Here is a 5,594-nt window from a genome sequence, read left to right as displayed (position 1 = left end):
TTTGTGGGTTTTTCCCTCACCATCTTTATATGCATGGTTGAGCATCAACTTTTCATGGACCTCTGGAGAGGACAGGAAGGAGTTGTGTTTTGGGAAGCAGAATCCATCTAAAGCCAATTATGGAGCTAGATGAGGGGCTGCCTGAATATTAAGGAAGAAGTGGGGTTTGGGACCATTCCAAGAACATAAAACATTCACAGCAGTAAGGGAGAGAGAAACCTGGGGAGAGAGCTGGTTTTTCCCCCAGCACCCTCCTGCCTCTCTAGCAATGGGGAGACTACCTTGTTGCCCTGACAGAGATTGCTGTGCAGCCCAGGAGTCTAGGGAGAGGGCGCTGCTGGGGGCTCGGGAGTCTAGGGAGAGGGCGCTGCTGGGGGCTCGGAAGTCTAGGGAGAGGGCGCTGCTGGGGACTCGGGAGTCTAGGGAGACGCTGTGGCTGCTCAGAGTTCTTGACAAACAGAAGGCAGAAATGATCACAACTGCAAACCTTTAAGGCTTGTTAGAGAAGATTGGGGATACTTGGAAGGAGTGTGGTTTTCTTCATTTTCTTTCTTTCTTCCTTTCCTGACTTCCCCAGCTGCCTTTTGAATCAAGAATCAGAGACAACTGGAAGCAGGGAATTGGACAAAGGTCCAGCCAAAGAGCAAAGAGAAATGGAAGAAGAGCAGTAGTTTTGATGGATAGCTGATCTGAGAAAATGCAAGAGCCACTTGTTTTAATTAAACTTCTTTTAGAGAGTTTTGACTTTGATGTATTGAGATAGTGTGGTGCTCATTCATTCTGCAGGACGTAGAGCAGCACACAGCAGGAGCTGCCGCGTTCACTGGCGGCACTAACCGGACCTGGGGTACAGGAGCCTGCCCAGATGCCACGGAGGCCCCAAGCAGAGGACAGCCAAGGACTTCCGGGAGTCATGGGCACTCCGAGGCCCAGACGTGGCAGGCTTTTTTGGCACCTGGGTGGAGGAATGGAGGGGCAGGATGGAGTTGTGAGCAGTTTTGGCTACAGAAATTGTAGAGCCCCTGGCTTAGAAGGAGTAAGAACTTCAGATGACGTATTAAACCATGAGTGTCAAGCCTTCTGAGCATGGAATCCTCTTTACCTGGGAAGGTTGCCAGCAGATTAAGCCCAGAAAAAAGCTGTTGAGCCTGGAGACCTGGATTTGACACCACCCTCTCCAGGCAAACCAGCCTTAAGCTCTCCAGCCTCAGTTTCTTTCTTTTTTCTTTTCTTCTTTTTGAGACAGGGTCTTATCCTGTTGCCCAGGCTGGGGTGCACTTGCACATTCACAGCTAATTGCAGCCTCGAACTCCTAAGCTCAAGCCACCCTCCCACCTTTGCCTGCTGAGTAGCTGGGACTACAGGCATGCACCATTCCACCCAGCTTTTTTTTTTTTTTTTTTTTTTTTTTGTAGAGATGGAGTCTCACTATGTTTCCTGGGGTGGTCTTGAACTCCTGGGCTTAAGCGATCCTCCTGCCTCTGCCTCCCTCAGTGCTGAGATTACAGGCATGAGCCACTATGCCCACACATCACAGCCTGTTTCTTCATTCATGAAACGGGTGTGGTAATGGCGCTGCCAACTTCGTGGCAGTATCAAGGGGTCAAGTCTTCAAGCTTTGCCCTGAAGTAGCCATCACCTTCTTGTTTTAACTAGAAATTTCTCATGGAGGCACATTTTTGAATTTATAATATACCTCAAAGTAATACAATTTGATTTATAGAAATTGTAAGATTTATTCTCTGTAAGGTTTATTGCCGAGTTTAAAATGAGGAAACTGAGGCCTGCATGAGAACAATTAGAAGCCAATTTATTTGGCTCAGGGGCAAGGTTCTATCGTCCAGGGAAAGGGGGCCAGAGAAATCATGCCTGACCTCTCTCAGGCCTGGGGTTATATAGGGAGGGAAGGCGCTCTGATTGGCTGTGGAGAAACAGGAAGTGGATGTGGCAAGCTGCTATAGGTAGGGTGGCGGGGATGGGGTAAGGCACTATTGGGCAGGTTTTGGCAGGAATTCTTTTAAATTTTGGTGGGGTTTTCCAACAGCTGGCTAGGTGCCGAGTGCAGAGTTTAGTGTCGAGTGTAGATCCTGGTGCTGAGTGCAGAGGGGATTTCCAATGGCAGGCTAGGTGCCGAGTGCAGAGTTTGGTGTTGAGTGCAGAGGTGGGCATGGCAAAGCTAGATGCTGAGTGCAGATTCTGGTGGCGTAATTTTCAGGCGTGAAGAGGGATGGGCATGTCCGAGCTCCAGGTGAGGCAACCGGCCTTACAGAAATTGTCAGAATAGTTAATTTTCTGTCCCCTGGAAGACATATGCTCTTCAAATCCCAAAATTCTTATATGGAAATTCTTAAGAATCTAAAAACATAAGCAAATCAAGTTACCTGTTATTGAGACCATTATAAGTCTGCTTGGCTCCTTCCATCACTGAATATGCAATTTCTTTTTTATCTGCTGGCAGGGAATTCTCAGAATTGTTGAGATCTGGGTGGTATCTAGTGTGAGGAGACTGTAAGAATTAGTTCCCTGTCAGAGGCCAGAATGAATCAACACAACCACCCTTCTGCTAGAGGTGTCTCATTAATCCTTCCAGCATTCCAGAACCATGTACAGAGTAAACGACAAAAAGTTGGGTGATAAATGGAAGAGAAAGAGGGATTAGGAATTCATGGCAGAGAAAAAGAATCCCATGAGACAGGGAAGGCATCCAGTGAACCTGAACTTGCCCCCTTTCCTCTCTGCCTTCCTCCTTCCCTTTTCCTTTCCTCCTCTTCTCTCCCATCTTCTCCTCCATCCTTAGTTGAACAACCTCCATCATGGAACTACCTTATGTAAATACCTACTTATCTATATGATTGGCAAGAACCTTCAGGATCAAGTCTGGCTCTAGGGGGTTGCACCATCGGCAGGACCATTGGACCTTTTCATGATCTTGCTTTTTGCTTATTTCATGAAGGGGTGCACTCGAAAAGGGTCCCTACCTCCTCCTCTACTTTCACCTGCATAGCAAATGTCCCCTTTGGATATTCTGGTGTTAGATTAACATTAGCCCCAGAAAGGGGGTGGAGGTAGAAAAAAAAAACCCAAAACCCCTTCTGAACAGAGAGATAAGTCTCTAGCATGCTGCCAAATAGAAGGCACTCAATTGATGTGTAATAATTCTGTATATAAAGAGATGAAATGGAACTGTAGCAAGACAGGGAGTATTGGCCCAGTCTGGGGGTGGTAGGAAGACTTCTTGGAGGGGATGAGTAAGAGTCAGCCAAGCCAAGCAATGCAAGAAGGACATCTAGGTAAAGGGATGAGCTTTGTTCCTGAGCAATGGCTTGGAGAAGAAGGCAGCAGAGCTCTGCGCTCAAGGAAAGCCGACACGCTCAGGATCTTGGGAACGACAGGTGAGAGGCAGGGCCCAGTGGGAGGAGGGAAGATGTAGACTGAAAGCCAGAGCCACAAGGAATGGATGACCAGGGTCACGACACAAGGAACTGAAGCCAACCTGTGACCTTTGAGCCATCTTGCATGCCTTGCAAGGGCAGGGTTCAAACACGCTCCTTGTCTGAAACGAATGTGAATCAGAGTGAACTGACTTGTCTGTGTGGAGATAGGTTCTTCGTTTTGCTATTTTTAGACACTCCCCTATACTACTACGCCTCCTGACATTCTTCCCAGCACCATCTTGCAGAAAACTGGAACGACCATCTAGCTGAACCCTCAAAAAGGCTTTCGTCCTCTGGGGCCAGGAACCTGACTTTCTTCATCTCACCATGGGTTGAGTCTGCTACACACAGAAGATGTTTATCACACACGTGTTGAATGAACAAACACACATAAACAAACATTGAATCTATAGAATGGAGATTGGCACAATTATACTACTTTACTATCAGTAAATATTTTATAATTTTTATAAATATTAAGAGATTTTTGGCTTTATGGGCTGCATGGTGTCTGTCACAGCTGCTCTGCCCTTGTACCTGGAAAAAGGCCACAGGTAATGTGAACATAAACAGGCGTAATCCTGTTTCATTAAACCTCATTTACAAAAAGGGTCAGTGGTCAGTGGGCCAGGCTTGACTGTGGGCTGCAGTTCGCCAGCCTCTGCCAGGGGTAGTGAATCCTCTATGTCTTTGTCTTTCTGCAAATATCTTTATTTGGAAATTTGTAAATGACAGTTTTTCTGGGGTTAGAATTTTAAGTTGACAGTAGTAGCCCCTTAGCTGGAGGATGTTATTTCATTGTTTTTGGAGGTCAGTTATTGCTGGTTAGAAATTTTCTCTAAGACCAGTCACTCTTCCTTCACGGGTTAATTTCTGGTGATTTGAATGTTTTTCTCTTTATGCTAGACATTCTGCAGTTTCAGTATAAGGTGTGTAGGCAGGGTTCTTTCCACTTAATTCATACCAATTAGAATTGGTTTGACTTTTCAACTGAAGGACCTCTCTCTCCCACTTGTTTCTGGAAGACTTAGCGTTCTCCTCCAGCACTGGCACTCCACTGTTCCCTGGCATTTCTGGAGTACCTGTTTAAACTTTACTTAAAGGGCTTGTTCTCTCCATTTCTCCTTTGCCTGCATATTTTGATATTTGATTTTTTCCCCTATTTCTGAGTCTGAGTTTAGTGTTGAACACCCGGGGTTGTCATTAGAGACTGCTGTGGATTATGGAGCGGCACATTGCTCTGGAAAGCTTGTTCCTGACTGTCGGTCAATCCACAGTAGTTCCTAGGACCTCTCCTTGCACCAGGTGTGTGTGAGGCACCCAGAACACACACAAATAAGTCTCCAATTTGTTCGAAGTGTATGACATCTTTTTAAGCCCTCAACATAATTCCATGATGTCTGTAATCTCTGTGTCCTCATTTTACCAATTATGAGGAAAACCGGGGCACAGAGTGGTTACCAGCCTGTGGCCACATAGCTAGGAATTGGTCCTCACCTGAACCAATTCATACTCACCTGAACATCATGCTCACCTGTACTACTGTGTAATTAGTTAATGTCAGGTGATGGTGAGGAAAGAAGGCTGATAATAACTTTATGGAGAAGGCGTTTTTAGCAAAAACATTGAACAAGTAAAATTCATTGATTGAAAAATTGAAGCTATGAAAACATCCTATGTAGGGACTTCTTGTCCCCTCCCTGTCTTGTCTACCCTGCTCCCCTCTGTCCGCAGATAACCACTGTCACTAGTGTCTGGGCTGCCTTTTCACCTTTCACTGTGTGAGCAGACGCAAACAGGAACATGTAGTCTTGCTTCTCACTATGTCCTCACGCATTAGAATATAACACTTCTCCCTACTTTCTCCCACAAGTTAGCATATAACACTGGTTTCCTCTGACACCACATCTGCCACTGAGTGTCTGGGTTTTTTCCCTGACACCAAATACATGTTGTTTCCCCACACCAGTTATCCAATTCTACAATACCAATTGAGTGTTCAACATCGGAACCCAGCTCTGGCTTTCTCTACCTGGAGTTAGCATCAGAGCCAGCAGGTTGAGGTCTCAGTCCTGCAAGACTGCCCCTACTTCAGACACTAGCCAGACAAGTGGGGTCCCCAGCTGATCCACATTTCTTCCCAGCCTACTATAAATTTGG

The sequence above is a fragment of the Sapajus apella genome, unplaced genomic scaffold (assembly GCF_009761245.1).
Source record: "Sapajus apella isolate SASKATOON/1434 unplaced genomic scaffold, GSC_monkey_1.0 scaffold96, whole genome shotgun sequence".
NCBI classification, from domain to species: domain Eukaryota; kingdom Metazoa; phylum Chordata; class Mammalia; order Primates; family Cebidae; genus Sapajus; species Sapajus apella.
This window is presented reverse-complemented; position numbering follows the sequence as displayed.